This window comes from Mustela erminea, chromosome 4 (assembly GCF_009829155.1).
Source record: "Mustela erminea isolate mMusErm1 chromosome 4, mMusErm1.Pri, whole genome shotgun sequence".
NCBI lineage: Eukaryota > Metazoa > Chordata > Mammalia > Carnivora > Mustelidae > Mustela > Mustela erminea.
In genome coordinates this window covers 24,598,947-24,619,402 of record NC_045617.1, presented here as the reverse complement: position 1 = coordinate 24,619,402, position 20,456 = coordinate 24,598,947, and the positions used below count along the sequence as shown (strand labels likewise).

General features: G+C 37.9%; 1 protein-coding gene across 2 annotated transcripts in view; it reads right to left on the bottom strand.

Annotated features, from left to right (window-relative positions):
* The window catches only part of PDSS2 (decaprenyl diphosphate synthase subunit 2), a 256,817-nt gene that overhangs the window by 191,705 nt on the left and 44,656 nt on the right, over positions 1-20,456 (bottom strand). The window lies entirely within an intron of this gene.

The window sequence follows — 20,456 nt, the reverse complement described above, 5'->3', positions numbered from 1 at the left end:
TGTGCTTCTGTAACTGGAATATAAGGTCCCACAAGACTACAGGTCATGTCTGGCTTATTCATTGTTTTTTTCAGATTTTATTTATTCATTTGAGACAAAGAGGGAGAGAGCACAAGTAGCGTAGGGGGACAGAGGGAGGGAGATAAGCAGATCCCCCACTGAGCAGGGAGCCTGATGCTGGACTCAGTCCCAAGACCCTAAGATCATAACCCAAGCCAAAGACAGACACTTACTCAACTGAGTCGCCCAGATGCCCCTGACTTACTCATTGTTATATTCCCAATACCATATAACGCAGGTGCAGTAGGTAAACAAGCATGACTAAATGAATTAATGTAAAGAATCAGTTAAGAAGCTAATGCCTTTTTGGGGGAGGGGGAGGGAAGGTGGTGGGAAGGGAGTAGAGCTGGGCAACAATTAAGTGTTAAGATCTAAACCAATGAATTGTCAGTGGGGGCACAGATATACAAGTTTGAGAAATATTAAAAAGTGAGACTTAAAAACTGGTAGCCAAAAACATTTAGACAAAGAAGAAAATCAAAAGGTAAAAAGTCACTTATGAAATTTCAAAACTTAACCACAAAGGTACCATTATAAAGACAGTATGGTAATAGTGTAAAGACAGACACTTAGCTCAATGGCATAGAGTAGAGTCCAGAAATAAACTCTTATATTTATGGTCAGTTGACTTTTTAAAAAAGATTTTATTTATTTATTTATTTATTTACATAGAGAGATCACAAGTAGGCAGAGAGGCAGGCAGAGAGAGGAGGAGGCAGGCTTCCTGCTGAGCAGAGAGCCCGATGCGGGGCTCGATCTCAGGACCCTGAGATCATGACCTGAGCTGAAGGTAGAGGCTTTAGCCACCTGAGCCACCCAGGTACCCCTGTACACTTTATTTTTATTTATATTTTTTTTAGAGAAAGAGAGAGAGAGAGAAAGCACATGTACCTGTGCATGAGTGGTGGGAAGGAACAGAGGGAGAGGGAGAGAGAATCTTAAGCAGGTTCCAGGCCCAGCCTGGAACCCTACACAGGGCTTGATCTCACAACCCTGAGACCATGACCTGAGTCAAAATCAAGAGTTGGACACTTAACCAACTAAGCCAACCAGGCGCCCCTGGACTGTACACTTCAAAAGGGTGTTATGGTATAGAAATTATATCTCAATAAAGCTGTTATCAAAAACAATGACACATTACTTGTGGACTTCAACAGATCATCCCATCCCCCCATCCCTATGCTTTCCAGTTGACTGATGCAAAATGCTCAGTCCCCACAAACAAAAACACGCTAAAACTCCTCCAGTTGTATAAACATAGGCCTGAAAGTTAATGCAAGGAACAGTTAGAATGTGAAGTCCTTGAAGGCCATAAAAGTCAACATCACAGTTCTAATTCCTTTCATTCCTGACCTGTTATTTATCTCTTATCATAATATCTTACACATAGTAAGTGCTCAATAAATGTTTGCTTAAATAAATCTTCAAATAAGAGACGAGGGAACCAGAATGATCACAAAGCAGTACTGTTATAATGAGGCTTTCCAGATGAACAATAATTTCTGAATTTCACTTCTTCTATTTTCTTTTTAAAGATTTTAAGCAGGGACCCAGACATGGGGCTCAATCCCAGGACCCTGGGATCATAACCTGAGTTGAAGGCAGATGCTTAACTGACTGAGCCACCAAGGTACCCTTGAATTTCACCTCTTTATTTAATTGTCAGCCAGTGACTTTAGGAGGAAAGATTTAAGAAATCTTTAGTACATGACCCTAATAAAGGATACTATCATAACCTTCTAGAATGTTTTAATAAAAAACATCCTTCATGTAGAACAGCACTAGAGCAGAGTTGAAGCAAAACACAAGAAACACTGCGTTACTAACCTGTTGGAGGAGGAAATGAGTTATTCTGGTTAATACCAACTTACTGTATACAAATGAAATAAAATGAAATGTAAGAAAATACTGAACAAATTGTGTTGATCACAGTCTTATCCTTCTTTCCTTTTTTTTTTTTTTTTTTTTTAAATATAGTCTTATCTTTCTTGAGTAAATGAGAAAACATCTGGGTATCCTGTACTGCCTTAGGGTCATTGCTTTGACCAGGTATCATTATTCTCCACGTTGGGGTGTTGTTCCAATGTGTATTCAGCTAGGAAGTTTCAGTTGAAAGAATGCCGGGTAGACCAACTTTTATTATAGGACGGTGAAACCAAGAAAACTGATAGCTCAAGCCTGCAAGCTGAAGCATCTTTAAAAAAATAACAAAAGAAAGAAAATGATAGGTAATTTACCACTAAAATGAAAGGAAACAAAGGAAAAGCTGAATAAAAGCTTAAATAAGAGGAATGTTACCATTTGGGAATCCTTACAGAGGGGAGGGGTCGAGAAGGAAGTTTCATACCGCCCTTCAAATATGAAATGTTTGAATCCTGGTGGGATGTAAAAAGAGGAGGAACAGAAGGAACTCTGCAAATGCTATTTTGATGAAGACAGAAAGAGAAAAGTCTATTGTCTCTTTGCATCATTCAGTGGTTTTCTCTGTGTCCATTCCAAGAAGCAGACAATTATACTAGGCCAAACACACACGGATGCACAGGTATAATGCTCCTTTAGACCTAGGTAGGTACACAGCAGCACTTGTATGTGGCCTGGAACTTTCATCACATCTGTAAGTTTGCAGGTGCTGCCAATTCTACGTTTAAAAGCACTTCTGTAGGGTTGCTGGGTGGCTCAGTTCGCTAAGCAGCTGCCCTCAGCTCAGGTCATGGTCCCAGAATTCTGGGACTGAGTCCTGCATTGGGCTCCCTGCTCAGCAGGGAGCCTGCTTTTTCCTTTCACTCTGCCTGTTGCTCTTCCTGCTTGTACTCTCTCTGGAAAATGAATAAATAAAATCTTTAAAAAAAAAAAGCTCTACTGTACATCAGGAGAAATACACAGTCCAAAACATGCAACAGGACTGCTTAGTGGAATAAGGGATACCATTTCCTGAAAAGTATAATAACAAGTCTACAAAAAATCATACATAAGATTTAAAGATCTCACACATTAAATGTTAAGTAAATAGAACATCTACCTTGGAACTTCACATTAAATGAAGATAAGATTAACTTCCCTTATCCCCAACATCTTCATTTTTTAGCCTGAAAAGTAAGCTGTAAATTTTCTCCTCAAAAATGAACACATTTTAAAAAATTAAGGTTGTATTAATTATTGAATAAATAGTTACGTGTATTCATAGGGAAAAGAAGTTGACACTGAAGGCAGTGATCCACTTTTCTTTTGGGTTCTCATATTTAGAAATCAAAACAATTTATATAATGAGGAATAGATTTAAAATTTCCAACTTATTAAATTGTTGTTATTTAAAAATATACTGGATACATGCAGAAAGGTTATAATTGTAAAGAGTATTATATTGGAGATGTAGATTTAAAAAAAAAAAATCAGAAGTTGGAAGGTATCCAAGACGTCACCAGTCCAAATCTCATTTTACAAAAGAACCAACCAGGGCCAACGGAAGCTGACTGACTCATCCAAAATGCCTGGTAATCTCAAGATTAAGGCACAGCACAGTTATAATATTTTAACATGAAAGCTAACCGAATCACATTCAACCAGGAAGAAATATTTTCAAAGGTACAATCAGTTTTGTTCCTTCACGGTAAAGTGATCTTCTGAGTTGGAAAGAGAACATGAAGATCAACCAGCAGTCACTTTCAGTAACAAAGGAAATCTTCATAGTATTTCCCCAAGATCTAAAGCAATGAAAAAGGTATGAATGAACCAGCAAAGCACCAAGGTAGGGTTCTTCCTGCAAGCATGTTACATCTGAATTTAATCTAAGAAAAGGAAAATCACTAGTGGAGCAATTTAATTCACAAGCCGCTTCCCTCTCAAATAAGTCTGACAGGTTTTGTGAATTTTCTGCCAACCACTGCACTCTGCTTCTATATCCTGACCATTCTGGACTCGACATTCCCCAAAACGGTCTGCGACTTGACCTACTCAGACCCTGACATCTGGAAACTGCATTTTTACCCACTTCTCCCCACCACCTGTGAAAAAGACCAAAAAGGTTGGTTGGCTGTTCCTGAAGCTGAGATGACAGGCTTGTAGAAGCACCTGTGACCTCTGACCTGCAAGCACAATTCTCACTTGCAAGACTAAGTGAAGCAGCAGCCTGGATTTCTAGAAATATTAGCAATTTCCACTTAAATGAACCGTCTCTAGAAACCCTGGGTAGATTAACATGAATGAGCTGCTTAAAATTTTTCTCAGCAAATCTTTAACTCTCATTTTTGCTGACACCTTTAATTTCATATAAATAAGGAAGAGTGATTACAGAGATAGGAAGGAAGAATATTTTTTAAGGAATAAAAGCATTATTTGCTCTGTTTGGCTTCAAGGTAAGGTAAAAAGGGCACTTGCCCAAGGCTAACATGAAGGATGCCAAAGGTAGAACCAAAATACCAGACCCTAGAATCCAAAGAATAAATATGAAAATTAAGATGACACTGAAGCATAAAGATCTGAAGGATAACAAGCACCCTCAATTATTTTGTGGGAGTCCCAGGGACAAAAACTGCCTTCTGGTCCTACTGACCATCCCTAGAGGCTTTAACTGTGAGTCCAATAGAGAACTACATCAGAAGCTTTAAGGATTTCACTTTCCCCAACTCCTGATGTATTAAGAAAGGTCCAAAATACAGTTTGCAAGTAAATGTTAAAAGATGTACAGAATTACTCATGGTGCCAATGAAGAAAGTGATTAGAAAACTAGAAGAGTGCTATCAAAATGAGTAAACTCACAGACTAGCACTCATTACATGATGTCAATCCAATCCTAATCAATTGAATTACTTTACTCTAATTTCCTTTACCTATTTCCTTAATTACCATTACTGAAATTGCAGGATCTAAAATTATGTTCTGAATGAGAAAAGTCTTACCTCTTAGAAAAATCCCGGACCCAATTTTCTCACCAATAGTCACAAAACATAAGAAGAGAGGACAGAATATGTCAATGATTACTTCAAAATAGCACACTTATCATCCAAACCTGGACACTACTGGAAGTGAAATGAGGCACTATTGAAAAATATAACAGGCACAGACGCAGAGCAACAGAACTCTCATTCACTGCAAATGGAAATACAAAAATGTGAACGGCCACTTCAGAAGACAGTTTGATGATTTCTTGCAAAGTCTGACACAGATTCACCATACAACCTACCAGTAATGCTCTTAGGTATTTACCCAAATGAACTAAAAACATATATTCATGGGGCACCTGGGTGACTCAGTCGGTTAAGTGTCTGCCTTCACTTCAGGTCATGATCTTGGGGTCCTCGGATTGAGCCCCATGTCAGGCTCCCTGCTCAGTGGGGAGCCTGCTTCTCCCTCTCTCTCTGCTGCCACTCCACCTGCTTGTGTGCTCTCTCAAATTAATAAATTCTTTAAAAATATAAAATAAAAAAATAAAAACATGTTTATGCAAAAACCTATGTGTGAATTTTTATAGCAGCTTTATTCATAATCACTAAAAACTGGAAGCAAACAAGATACTGTTCAACGGGAATGAATAAACAAACTGAGACATTCATACAATGTAATACTACACAGTGATAAAAAGGAACGAGTTACCGATTCATCCAACGTGAACGAATCTTAAAAACATTTTGCTGAGTGAAAAACGTAGATCTGAAAGATTACAGATGATTCCTTTCATATGATATTATGGAAAGGGTGCAACTAAGGGGACAGAAAACAGTTAAGTGGCTGTCAGGGGTTAGAGCAGTGCAGAGTGGTTTACTAACAAAGGAGACACGGGGATTTTTAGGATGCTGAAATAATTCTGGATGGTACTGAGATGGTGGATACATTCCACTGCATATTTGGCAAAACCTAAGGAACTTTGTAACACAAAAAGTGAACTTTAGGGGCATCTGGGTGGCTCAGTCGTTAAGTGTCTGCCTTAAGCTCAAGTCATGATCCCAGGGTCCTGGGATCGAGCCCCACATTGGGCTCCCTGCCAGGCGGGAAGCCTGCTTCTCCCTCTGCTGCTCCCCCTGCTTGTGTTCCCTCTCTTGCCATGTCTCTCCCTGCCAAATAAATAAATAATACCTTAAAAAAAAAAAAAAAAGAGTGAACTTTAATGTATGCACATTTAAAAAATCAACCGAGAGATTAAGGGTGCCAGGATAGAATGCAAAGACGTCTATCTGTATGATAAATGTCTAACATAATTTCACTGAAGAGGGTGCAGGAAAAGAAGGAGCTGCCCTAAATAACTTTAGAAAATTATGTTAGACTTGAAACAGTAAAGCTAGAGACAAAGGAACTATATATAAAACCTGTTTTATAGTTGGTTGTCTCTCACAGGAGGTAACATTTCTTTTTTTTCCAAAGATTTATTTATTTAAGAAGGAGAGCCCAGGAGCACACTGTGGGGGAGGGGTAGAGGTGTTAAGTAGACTCCTGGTTGAGGAACCCAACGTGGGGTTCCATCTCACAACCCTGAGATTACAACCGGAGCTGGAATCAAGAGTCTGATGCTCAACTGACTGAGCCACCCTGAAGCCCTAGAGTTAACATTTCTAAAACTGCTTTACACATACACTATAGTTGAACAAGTAAGTCAATGAGTGATGGATGTGGGAGCCCAGTTATTCACAGTTAGAGAGGGAAGTTACAGATAAACAAAGTGGGAAGCGAGAAAGAATCCTGTGGTATGAAGTTAGAATCAGCAGCATTAGTATGAACTCACATTTAAATGGACACAGATGCAAAGATACAGAAATAATGACAGATATGTATGTATGTATGTATGGGATACATATATTTCCTCATTCTGTCTGTTGAGAGGTCCTAGAAACAGAAAAACTCTTGTAGCAATGAGCACACTCACTGCCCAGATACTGGTTTCTAAATGCCATTATCCAATAAAAATCCAGTAAAAAGAACCAGAGCTCTTTGGGAAAATGGCTGTTTCTTGGACTAGACTATGGAAAATACAAGAAGAGCCCAAAGATTTGTAGTTCCACAAAGCAAGAAAGAAGAAGGAAAGGAAAGGAAAGGAAAAAACGATGTTCCCAGACAAACAAAAACTAAAGGATTTAGTGACCACTAAACCAGCTTGGCAAGTAATATTAAAGGGGCCTCTTTGAGGGCAAAGGAGAGACCAAAAATGACAAGGACAAAAGGATCAGAAAAAAATCTCTAGAAGTAATGACAAAACAAATAATAAAACAGCAATAAAGACATATCTGTCAATGGTTAACTCTGAATGTAAACGGACTACATGCTCTAATCAAAAGACATAGTGTCAGAATGAATTAGAAAAGGAAGACATTTATAACACAAGCATTTATAGCATAAATGCCATCTACATGCTGCCTACAAGAGACTCATTTTAGACCTTAAGACACCTGCAGATTGAAAGTGAGGGGGTGGAGAAACATTCATCATGCAAACAGATGTCAAAAGAAAGCTGGAGTAGCAATACTTATATAGGACAAACTAGATTTTTTTTGTTCTTGTAATTTTTTTTTAAGATTTTATTTGTTTGTTTGACACAGAGCGTACAAGCAGGGGCAGAGGCAGGGAGAGGGAGAAGCAGGTTCCCTGCCAAGCAGGAAGCCTGATGAGTGGGGAGCCCGATGTGGGGCTTTATCCCAGGACTCCAGGATCATGACCTGAGCTGAAGGCAGACACTTAAGTCGACTGAGCCACCCAGGCACCCTGTTCTTGTATTGTTTTTATCCTGCTTTGGTATCAGGGTAGTACTGGCCTCATGGCCTCTATTTCGTTATTTATGAGATTTTGATAAAGACTGCCATGAATTATTTTTTTTTAAATGTTTGGAAGAATTCAACAATGAAACCCTGTAGTCTTGGGCTTTTCTGTGCTGGGAGATTCTTGATTCCTAATTCAACTTTCATTTTTGTTATTGATCTAAGAAGATTTCCCATTTCTTGGATTCAAGATTCATGATTCAATCTTGATAACTTACACGTTTAGGAATTGTCTGGGTTTTTTTTCCTAAGTTGTCAGATTTGTTAGAATATAATTGTTCTTAGCAATCTATTATCACACTATGTATTTCTGTAGTTATCTGTTGTATTGTTTGCTCTTCCATTTCTCATTTTGGTTTTTGAGTCTTCTCTCTTTTCTTAGTTATGTGGTTAAATCACTGCCAATTTTTTTTAAACTGGTCATTATTTTTGATGTTATGTTATTGTTTATCCTGGTCTCTATTTTATGTCAGTTTTTTTTGTTTTGCTTTTTCTTTCTGCTACTAAATTTCAGCTAAGTTTCTTCCTTTTCTAGTTTCTTGTGGTGTGATGTTGTTTATTTGACCATTTTTTCCTAACACAAGCATTTATAGCATAAATTTCACTCTAACATCTGCTTTTGCTGCATCCCATAGGTTTTGGAATTTTGTGTGTTTCTTTTGGACTATTTTGATTCGCTGTTTGATTTCTTACTTGGCCCACTGCTTGTGTAGTAGTGTGTTGTTCAATATTTACATATTAAATATTTAATATTTACATTGCAGATTTTCCAGCTTTGCTTTCAGTTTTGTACCATTGTGGTTGGAAAATATACTTGGTATGATTTTAGTCTTCTTGAATTTGTAATATTTGTTATGTATCTTTTTATGTGATTTAACCAGGGGATTCTTTTGTGTACACACACACACACACAAGAATGAGGGTATGTCAAAGGGACATAGGAGCCAACCTGAAAGAACTCCCAATGACCAAACCTAGAACCATCTGAACAACAAAACAACATAATAATAGATAATCAAAAGTATAAAATACACATGAACCCATGCTGATAAAAATAAATAGCTGAAGAAATAAATAAGGGAGAAAACAGAGATCTTTCTTACAGAACAATTACAAATAATTTATGTAGTTAGCTCCTTTTGAGAGTGGGCTGGACTTACCGACTTGTGAAAAATAAGAATATGGGGGCTACAGGTAACCTTACAGTGAGATATGTGGCAAATATTACCTTGGTCATATGATCAAGGTTAACATAAAAAATGATGTCATAGTAACCGAATGTACCCCTAACATTATAGGATAAAGAGGGGGAATTCATCTCTGGGCTATCATTCCTTAGAAAGAAAGAAAAAAAGAAAGAAAGAAAGGAAGAAAGAAAGAAAAGACAAAAAAGAAAGAAAAGACAAAAGAGAAATAGGTTCAGTCTACATAAGAAAAATATCAGGCAAACCCCAGCTGAAGAACACTACACAAAATAGTTGCCCAATGACCGTCAAGACCATTAAAGTCATGAAAGATAATTAAAGACTGACAAACTGTCACAGAACAGAGGTGACAAAGGCGACAGGACATCTAAATGCAATGTAGTATTCTTATGATTGAATCACAGGACAGAAAAATAATATTAGTGGAAGAGCGAGCACAATCTGGATAAAATCTGGAGTGTAGTTAATACGAACGTATTACTGTTGATTTTCTTAGTTTTGACAAATGTGCCATGGTTATGTAAGATATTAATAACAAGGGAAAACTCGCTGAGAGGCGTACAGGAACTCTGTAATAGCTTTGCAAGTTTTCTGTAAATCTCAAATTACTCCGAAACAAAACGTGTTATTTAAAAATTACGCCAGGAAAACAGATATAAACCAGACCTGTCCTAGAAAAGAACAGGATATTATGCTTATCTGATGTATAATCCAAGTCTACCTTCGCTTTTAATATTCTTTGCTGAAAATCTGGAGAATAACAATTGAGTTTGTGCTATTCAGTGATCAATGGACAATCTAATTGGATTCCATCACTGCTAAAAAAATTTTAACTTTTTAAAACTTTGTTATTCCCAGCAGCATGAAATGCAAAATAATGCTTCAAACAAGGCTCTTCGAACTGATGGGGGTGTGGGGAATGCAGAAGAAAAGATAATTTATGATAAAAGACTTTTTACTTAGAACTTCCTATCCAGTGCTCGCTTTGGCAGCACATATACTAAAATTAGAACTTCCTATCCGTTCAAGTTTTATATTTAGGGCTTAAGTATTTTACTCTTGTGGAAGAGATAACAACAACTTGGCTATTGGAAAAGAAATCCCATTATTCATAAGATCAGTGATGAAGTGGGAGGCCCACAACACTGTACCTACAGCTCAGGAGAGATAAGAAAGACAGACAAATTGGTAGAGTTTAAAAAAAAAAAAAAGACGACGACAACGACCACTTATAAGGATAAACGGGAATAAAGGAAGATAATAAAAACTAACCAACCACATTCTATCCTGGCTGGTAGCAAATGGACTACATTTTAAATTAACTCTTTGTACAACTCAGTCTGCTGTGGTAAGGGCTAACATTCTCCTTAGAGAGTTCCGGCTGCCAGAAATAGTTTCTATTCCAAGCAGGGAGGGTGGGGAGGAGAAATTACAGAGAGGGTACAGAAATCATTTGGAAGTAAATATTTTTCTTGATGCTTTTCCCCCTTCAATAGTTGTATGGGAGGGGTAGGTGTTTTAGGGAATTAGAAGTATTTCTAATATACTAAAATGGGATAAAGTCACATATTTCATTGGGGGAGGGAGGCACAGCAAACTAGAAATACTGAAACAGTGATTTTCTAGAATGGCCAGTGTACCAATGCATATCATAACTAAACCTAACAGTAATAGAATACATATTACCCTTATTATTTTTTTTTTACCACAAATTCCGTTTTATTCATTTATATACTCAATAAATATTTCATGTTTATGTTAGGTATTTTTTTGAATAGCTCTGTAGGTTTTGAAAAAAATACATGCTCATTATTTAAAAATTCAAGCAATTTAAACACGTACAAAAATGACGGGGGGAGGATCATCCTACAACCTACCACGCAGAATTTAACATTTAGTGAAAAGGACCTAAAAATCTCTCTTTACCATAAACATTAATAAATATTCTATACAAAACACTTTAGCCACTTCTCAAATAAGAAAAACTTCTTTAAAAAATAGAATAACCAGCTATGAAGTTTGAATTTTATACCAATACTAATCCTAGTTTCTTATTAAAAATAATCTGAGAATTCAGTTAATGATTTTCCTTCACCTAAAGTATACCTAACAGAATTTTTCTCTGCCTATTTCTACTTAGCCTATAGGATATAAAATGGTCAGCTACGACCTGCAGCAATAAAAAGGAACAGTTAAACAAATAAACAAACAAACAAACCCTAAACAGGGCGCAGGGATGGCTCAGTAGGTTAAGTGTCTGCCTTCAGTTCGGGTCATGATCTCAGTGTCCTGGGATTGAGCCCCGCATCAGGATCCCTACTCAAGGAGTAGACTGCTTCTCCCTCTCCTTCTTCGCCTCCCCCTGCGCACGACCGCACATGTTCTCTCTCTCAGGCTCTCTCAAATAAATAAACAAGATCTTTTAAAAACACAGTTAAATACTGTTGAAAATCATCTTATAAGGGGAGAGATGACTGCACAAGCAGTTTCATATTTCTCTTGAATTTCAGTTCTATGTTCACCTTGAAAATTCTCAAAAGAAAAATTTTCAGACATTTTCTTACTAAATACAATTTTAAAGCAACTTGAGCATGATTCATTAGCTTAAATGTGAATGTGAACAATGACAACATTTAAGGCTTTCACAGATCTGAATTTTTAATGCAGAAATAGAGTCAAAGAATTTTTCACAAGGGAAAAGCAAACATGACTCCCTTCCTCCTTCTTCCTTTTCACTCTGAGTTACGTCAAAATCAATCACTGGGTCTCCAGACTTCCATCCTGGCCTCCCTCTACTTTCTCTCTACCCCACCCCAATGTCAGAAGTACAGGCACACCCAGGATTGATCCCAGAACAATTCCACCAAGACCGCAAACTTGGCACTCCACTACTTGGAGTTTAGCCTCTGTTTTGACTCCTTTCTTGCTGCCCCATACTCAATACACTGTTTTTATACCCTACTTGGGAAGGGGCAGGATGGGACACAACTGCCCATGTCTCTACCTAAGTTTCTTGCCAGTATCATTTTGGATATTGGTGGGGCTGTTAATCTTTTCAAAAACCAGCACTTGGGGACACCTGGGTGGCTGGATGGCTTAAATGTCTGCCTTCTGCTCAGGTCATGATCCCAGGGTCCTGGGATCGAGCCCTGTGTCAGGCTCTCTGCTCAGCAGGGAGTCTGCTTCTCCATCTCTCTCTCTCATATAAATAAATTTTTAAAAAACAGCATTTGGCTTAATTAATTCTTTTCTATTGTTTGTCCATTTTCTATTTCACTGATTTCAGTGCTTACTGCATTCCTTTTCCTTACTTTGGACTTACTTTGCTCTTCTTTTCGAGTTGATTCAAGTAGATTAGACCACTGTTGTAAAACGATAAAGTCCCTGTAAGCATTGCTCTCATGGCATCCCACAAATTGACACGCCGTCTTTCATTTTCATTCAAAACACAGTTAACCTCTGGACAACACACACTGGGCTGTGCTGCCTCTAGCCCGATACGTGAAGAAAGCTGTTTTGAGAATCTTGACTAGTTTTCTAGTTGTTTACTGAGACAAGGCAATTCCAGATTCTGTCCTCCCTCCTGGTGACAAGCAAAAGTCCTTCCTCATCATATCTGACTTAAGTCAAACACTATATAGAACTGTAGGAACTACTGTTAGTATTGTTTTCCACAGAGGTTTGCCCTTACCTCTGCTAGGCCACAAGGACTGAACTGGGTTGATACTGGAATGTCGCTTTAGCTAGACCTTACGCACCTCTACTTTCAAATGTCTTGAGGGTAAACCGTCAGCTATTCGATGCAGGCCCCCTCCTCAGATTAGTGGTTGTCAGAGTATAGACTGTGGACCTCCAGAGGTCACTGAGAGGTTTTTTGGTTTATTGGGGGTTTTTTTTTGGGGGGGGGAGGTTAGTTATAAGAATAAGATATTATTTGTCTTTCTCACTGTGTTGACACTGACACTGATGGTAAAAAAGCAACAGTGGGTAAAACTGCTACAGTCTTAGCACCAATCAAGGCAAGATGGCAACCATATAATTATATTCTTCAGTGCCATGCACTTACAGGAAGAGAGACACCAGTTTTACTAAAAAAAAAAAAAAAATGCCCTTGATGAGGGGTGTCTGGATGGCTCAGTTAGGTGACTGACTGGATTTCGCCTCAGGTCAAGCTCAGGGTCCTGGGATGGAGCCCCACGTCGGGCTGAGGGGGAGTCCACTTTAGGATTCTCTCTCCCTCTATCCCTCTTCCCCCTGCTCTCTCTCTCTCTGTCTCTCTAAAATAGTCTTTTTTTTTTTAATCCCTGATGAAATAATACCTAATTTTATTAAATCTTTGAGTACACATCATTCTGATAATCCAAATTACAAGTGGGAAAGCAAGCATAAAGCATACTGCTGCATACCAAAGTATGGCGTTGTCTCAAAAAAAAAAAAGCACTCAGGTGAGTCTTTGAGCCATAACTGAGTTAGTACTCCCTCCACAAAACACCATTTTTCCTTGAAAGAACAACCAATAGACAAATTACGGTCTTTTGACTTAGGTAGTCAGCAGATGTTTTCTCAAAAATGAATGCAGTGAGCCTGTTACTTCAAGGGATAAAAATAACAGTATTTGTTGCCAACAATAGAAACTGAACTTCTAGGCAAATATTAGAATTGCAGAAAATTTTATCAGCTACCACAGCTTTGACAACTTTCCAATACTTACGACTTTTCTAATGAGATCAGTGGTGGTATTAAACAAGTATGATGTGAATTGTTAACATATTTTATAAGGAAACATGTCAGTATTTCAAAGATTTGCATACCTCAGTGAACCAGTATTTCCAAATGACCAGTGCATGATACACAAATATGGGTGGGTAAAGGATCCATTCAAAATACAAGACAGAACAATGGATTTTAATATAATAAGTACAAAAGTTCATTGATACGGTTTTGGATTCCACACTGCAACTAACCTTTAAGAAACTACCACCTGTCAAGTTTTAATGCAGGATCAAAGAAGAATATTCACGATTATCTGAAAAAGCTATTAAATTACTCCTCCCTTTTCCAACTACTTATTTATGTAAGGCCGGATTTTCTTCTTTTACTTCAACCAAAACAAAACTCTGCAACAATGAAAGGCAGAAGCAGATATGAAAATTCAACTGTCTGGTATTAAGCCAGAGACTGTAAACTTATAAAATAATTCACTCTTCTCAATAATATATTCCTGTTTTAGAAAAATGTAATTATTTTCCAAAAATTGCTTATTAATGTTAATAGGTAATGATTTTATTATTTTAAAATTAGTATTTCAATAATTTCTTACTTTTAATTTCCAAATTTCTGATATAGTATACATCAATAGATATAACCCATGGAAACAGGTGGGGGGGGCAAAAGGGTGTGCATTTTGGGCTTGCTTAGATTTCCATCTGTCAAAAAAGCCCACACAACTGTTAAAAGCGCTTCTGATTTCTCTTTCTCCCTGTGGACTCCCTCTGCCTGGACTAAACCGAATCCTAGGAACATGCCCATACTTGGCAACTGCTCTCAGGAAAAAAAAAAAAAAAACAGCTGGCCATCTCAGTTCACATGAGAAGGGCTCTTGCCTCTCTAAAATTTGAGTTTATCTCCTCCTCTTAGTTTCCACAGCTCTCAGAACTTTCAAAATAAGATTTTTTAATTTATCCATTTCTACAAAGGAGCTATGTCCTGCCACTACTTACTACAAACTACCCAGACATCTTTTAATCCACTACCAAACAATGACAGCTAACACTTGCATATCATTGACTATCTGCCAAGCAATATTCTAAGCATTTTAATAATGCTTAGAACTCATTTAATTCTCAGGACAACATAAGAAGACATCCTCACTAAAGTCATACTGCCCATAATTAACAAAGTCAGGATTCAAATTCAGGCAGTTTGGTTTTAAAGTCCATGTCTGTAACCTCTAACAAGTTACTCTTTGCCATATCAACCATGTATTTTTCCCCCCAAGAGACAGCCCATTTTCAGGACTACTATTATCACCTCAAGGCAGAAGATGTCTAAATTTGTATCTCTAGGTCTAACCTGTTTAACTCTTGCTGAACTTCAAGCTGGATATCCATCACATCTAAAACCCAATGCATCTTCTTCACTCCCTGAAAACTTCCTTTCCCAAACTTTTCCTTTCACTGCGCTGGTTCTTCTCCATCCTTTCCATCTTTGCTCAGTCTAGAGAAGTATGATTTTCCTTTCCTCACAATTTCAAAAAAATATCTATGCCAGTAATCCCCACTGATTCACAACCAAGTTTACAACAGTGCCCAGAAAAACATTAATATAATGTGCTGGTCCTATTTAAGACCCATCCTTAATTCTGATACAATTCCTAAATTTTACTGTCAGAATGTTTTCCTTTTATGAAATAGTGATAATAAAAGTAAGTTTTTAAAAATATTTTTTCTTGGTAAACTAAAAAGTTGACAACACTACAACGACTCCCAAAGTTATCTAATTGATTTGAAAATTACTAAACCAAGAAATTCACCAGTTTCATCAACCTATCGGGATCTGCCTCTGACTCTCCCACCTCTTCTCTCGTATAGCAAGATGTGACTATTCAGGTATCTTGCTCAGACAGGCCCAAACAAAAGTAATAAAAGTTAGTAACTTTTGTGGCTGTATCAAAAAGTTATAAAATGTATGAAATTGTTTCCAAGTTTTAACAAGTTGGCTTTTCAAAACATGCAAGGGGCGCCTGGCTGGCTTAGTCCAAAGAGCGTATTACTCTTGATCTCAGGGTTAGGAGTTCGAGCCCCACACCGGGTAGAGAGATTACTCAAAATGCCCCAAAAAAGATACTGCTTTCTAACTGCTTTTAGACCCAGTTAACTTTCTCTAAACTCACTTCCTTCCCACTCACTATAGAGCTCCACTTATGTTATACAGTGAGCAAAGAAGATACTCTATTTCTAACAGCTTTGTTCAGAAATATTTTTGTGGTCTTCATTATGGTAAAATCGCCTTTGCCAAACAGTTTGATATTTATTCTCATTTGATTCATAAACTCCTACATGGATTTCCAACAATTTTTGCTTTTGCCCCCATGCAGATAGCAAATAACATGCTCTGAATGAGAAAATACAAAAGTTAGAACAAATCTGAAATATCTACTCCAAACTCTTCATCCTTAAGACTCGTATACTTAAAGTCACAAAGCTAGTTAGTGAACGACACAGTTGAGACCAGAAAGATAAGCCTTCCAGAATTCTAGGGAGTTGCATGGAAGTCTAATGCACAAGAGAAAACCCAAAAGTTAGATAGAATCAAGATGGAAATCATTATACTCCTAGAGTAAAGCAGGGAAATGGGAAATGGGGTAGGACAAGGCAGGCATACACATCAACAAACAGCTTTACTAGTGGCCGAATGAAGCTGGATTGGTTTGGGTCCACAAGGACTGAAAGTCACGCTGATATGCAAGGCTCCAGGGGACATGAGAGAGGAGGAAGAGCAAGAAGCCAGTGTGGATGATGAACCAAAAAGAATCTATCCTCCTATTTAGTTGCTAATAGGAAAGTACAGTGCAGCCTAAGATTATAGAGTTTGGGGTCATCAACGGATAAATGAATCAACAAGATTCATTTATAGTATACCCATACTATGGAGTATTATTCTGCCATAAAATAGAATAAAGTTCTGATACATGCTACAACATAGATGAACCTTGAAAACATTATGCTAAATAAGCCCAAAAGACGAACATTGTACAAGTCCATTTATATAAGGTATCTAGAAAAGTCAAATTCATAGAGACAGAAAGCAGAACAGACATTACTTACCAGGCCTGGGGAAGGGTGGGGGACGTGAAGGGTTATTGTTTAATGATTACAGTTTCTATTTGAGATGACGAAAAAGTTCTGGAAATGGACAGTGGTGAGGGTTGCGCAGTATTGTAATATATTTAATGTCAGTGAATTGTACACATAAAAATTGTTACAATGTTGAGTTTTATATTCTGTATATTTTACCACAATAAACACATTAAAAAAATCTAGAATTGTGGAGGTGTGAAGAATTTTTGGTTTTCTGTGCCATTAGTCAACATGTCAACTTATTAGTTACAGGTTATCTTCCCTTAAAAACTTTTTCTTGAGGAACATCTGGGTGGCTCAGTGGGTTAAAGCCTCTGCCTTCAGCTCAGGTCATGATCCCAGGGTCCTGGGATCGAGCCCCACTTCAGGCTCTCTACTCAGTCGAGAGCCTGCTTCCCCCCTCTCTCTGCCTGCCTCTCTGCCTACTTGTGATCTCTCTCTCTGTATAAAATAAATAAATAAATAAATAAATAAAATCCTAAAAAAACCCAAAAAACCTTTTTCTTGAAAAAAAAATTCAAACACTTTCTTTAACAAACAGGTAACATATTTCAATAAACTTCGAGGAATTATAGGAAGCTCCAGAAAACAGTAAAATCAGCCCTAACTGGGTAGTACTGTAGTTCTTACTAAATGATTATCTAACTATCCTACACTGATTTTTTTTTAAAGATTCTATTTATTTATTAGAGAGAGAGAAAGCATGAGTGGGAGGAGGGGCAGAGGGAGAGGGAGAAGCAGGTTCCCCGCTGAGAAAGAAGCCCGATGTGGGACTCTAACCCAGGACCCCAGGATCATGACCTGAACTGAAGGTAGATGCTTAACCAACTGAGCCCCGCAGGTGCCCTCCTATACTAATTTCTGTAACACATCCACTGCCATTTCAAAAATCTCATTTGCCAGGAAAGGAGACCAAAGACTCCCTTGATCAGGATGCCACAGGGATAGAAGACCTCTTAGACTGTACAACTGAGTTAGCTCAACAGATCGCTGATTTTAGTCTCTGTTACCCTTAACCTCACAGTGTTCTTCTCCTCACCTGGGGTCACAATTTCAAATGCCTGAAGAAGCCAGAAACCAGGCAAGGAATATAAATGAATGAAGTGATGGGATGAACCTTGAAGGATGGGGGAAGACAGAAAGCTACGGCAGCCGAGAGGGCATCTGGCACACCGACCGACTACGGCCAACTGCTGCCACATGGAAATGCCAGTCCACTATTGCTATGCTTTCTGACTTTTCAAAAAAGACTGGAGATTCAACTTACTCTATTTCAACTTACTCTACAAGCAAAACAGATCTGAGAACCCCAAGTGGCCTACAGACCCCCATCTGTGTTTTGTGCTTCACGCACATCCTTCATCAAGTTGTGAAGGAAAACAAGATCTCCCAGTTATGCAGATCTCAGTTTGGATCTAGGGACTACAATTCCCTAAGAGCAAGGCAGCAGACAATGTTCAAGAAATATAAAGAAACCTAAAGAGTAACACAAATAGGCAACTGTTTTTACAGGAGCATCAACTGCTTGATTTATTTTTTTTACTTGAAATGTATGTCTTTTTTTTTCTTTTTAAGATTTTATTTATTTATTTGACAGAGAGAAATCACAAGTAGTTGGAGAGGCAGGCAGAGAGAGAGAGAAGGAAGAAGGCTCCCTGCTGAGCAGAGAGCCCGATGCGGGACTCGATCCCAGGACCCTGAGATCATGACCTGAGCCGAAGGCAGTGGCTTAACCCACTGAGCCACCCAGGCGCTCCAAAATGTATGTCTTTTATTGTATGTCAATTATATTTCAATAACTTTCATTTATTTTTATGACTGAAATATAATTAACATACAGTGTTATATTAGTTTCAGGTGTGCAACACAATCATCCAGTACTTCTTTCTATACATTACTCAGTGCTTACCACAATAAGTAGAGTCACCATACATTACCACCTTACTGATGGTACTTTTCATTTCTGTGACTTACTCTAGAACTGGGACTTTGTCCCTCTTAATCCCCTTTATCTGTTTCACCTATCTTCCCACCTACCCGACTCTGGCAATCACCAGTTCGTTCTCTGTATTTAAGAGTGGTGTTGGGGCGCCTGGGTGGCTCAGTGGATTAAGCCGCTGCCTTCGGCTCAGGTCATGATCTCAGTGTCCTGGGATTGAGCCCCGCATCGGGCTCTTTGCTCAGCGGGAGCCTGCTTCTCTCTCTCTCTCTCTGCCTGACTCTCCGCCGACTTGTGATCTCTCTGTCAAATAAATAAATAAAATCTTTAAAAAAAAAAAAAAAAAAGAGTGGTGTTTTTTTTGTTTTTTTTTTTAAGATTTTATTTATTTATTTGACAGAGAGAGATCACAAGTAGGCAGAGAGGCAGGCAGAGAGAGAGAGGAGGAAGCAGGCTCCCCGCTGAGCAGAGAGCCTGATGCGGGACTCGATCCCAGGACCCCGAGATCATGACCCGAGCGGAAGGCAGCGGCTCAACCCACCTAGCCACTCAGCCGCCCAAGAGTGGTGTTTTTTTGGTCTCGTTTTTTTCCGTATGTTTTGTTTCTAAATTTCACATATCAATGAAATCATATGGCATTTATCTTTCTCTGTCTGACTTATTTCACTTAGCATTATAACCTCTAGGTCCATCCACGTTGTTTATATTACAAGATCTCATTCTGTTTTATGGCTTAGTGATATTCTATTGTAAATATACACCAAATCATGCATGGACACTTGGGTTGCTTCCATATCTTGGCTATTGTGAATAATGCTGCAATCAACACAGGAGTGCATTTATCTTTTCAAATTAGTGTTTTCAAAAGATACCCACTAGTGAAATTACTGGGTCATACGGTATTTCTTTTTTTAACTTTTTGAGGAACCTCCATACTGTTTTTCATAGTGGCTGCACCAATTTACGTTCCCACCAACAAACACATGAGGGTTCTTTTTTCTTCACAATCTCACCAACATTCATTATTTCTTATCTATTTGATTCTAGTCATTCTGACAGTGTAAGGTGATATCTCGTTGTGGTTTTAATTTGCATTTCAAAAGGCAATTTTCTTAATATCTACTTAATATATGAAAAGTAAAAACCTGGCACTTAAAGTATATGTTAAAATAATCTGTCAGCTTTCAAAATGCAAAGATCTGAGATTTGGCTATGGTAACTGGGGAATACAGGAAGAAAAGATTATGCAGCTAAAACATAATTTTTTAAACTTTTCAAAAACACCCTACAAATCACACAATAGGGAATATGACCCTAGTGATCGACAATAAACCTCTTCTCTATGCCATAATGTGAAATGTGTGTTGTATCACCTTGGATCTCATTGTCTTGAATTCTACTAGATTTTTACAAGTTTGGTTAATATTAACACATACAGATCTGCAATTGTATGTATCAATTCCCAGATTCCACTTGAAAGTTTCTATTCTGTTTATTTTTTTTAAAAGCCTACTACTTGATTTAAAAAAAGAAATGCAATTGGAAAGAGAAAAAAAAATATTTTGGCAAAAAAGCTGCTTTCTTGCAGTTTGACTTAGATACAGTAACCAAGAATAGTAGAAGAATAAAAGCTATTTTCTCCTTCTCTTTTCAC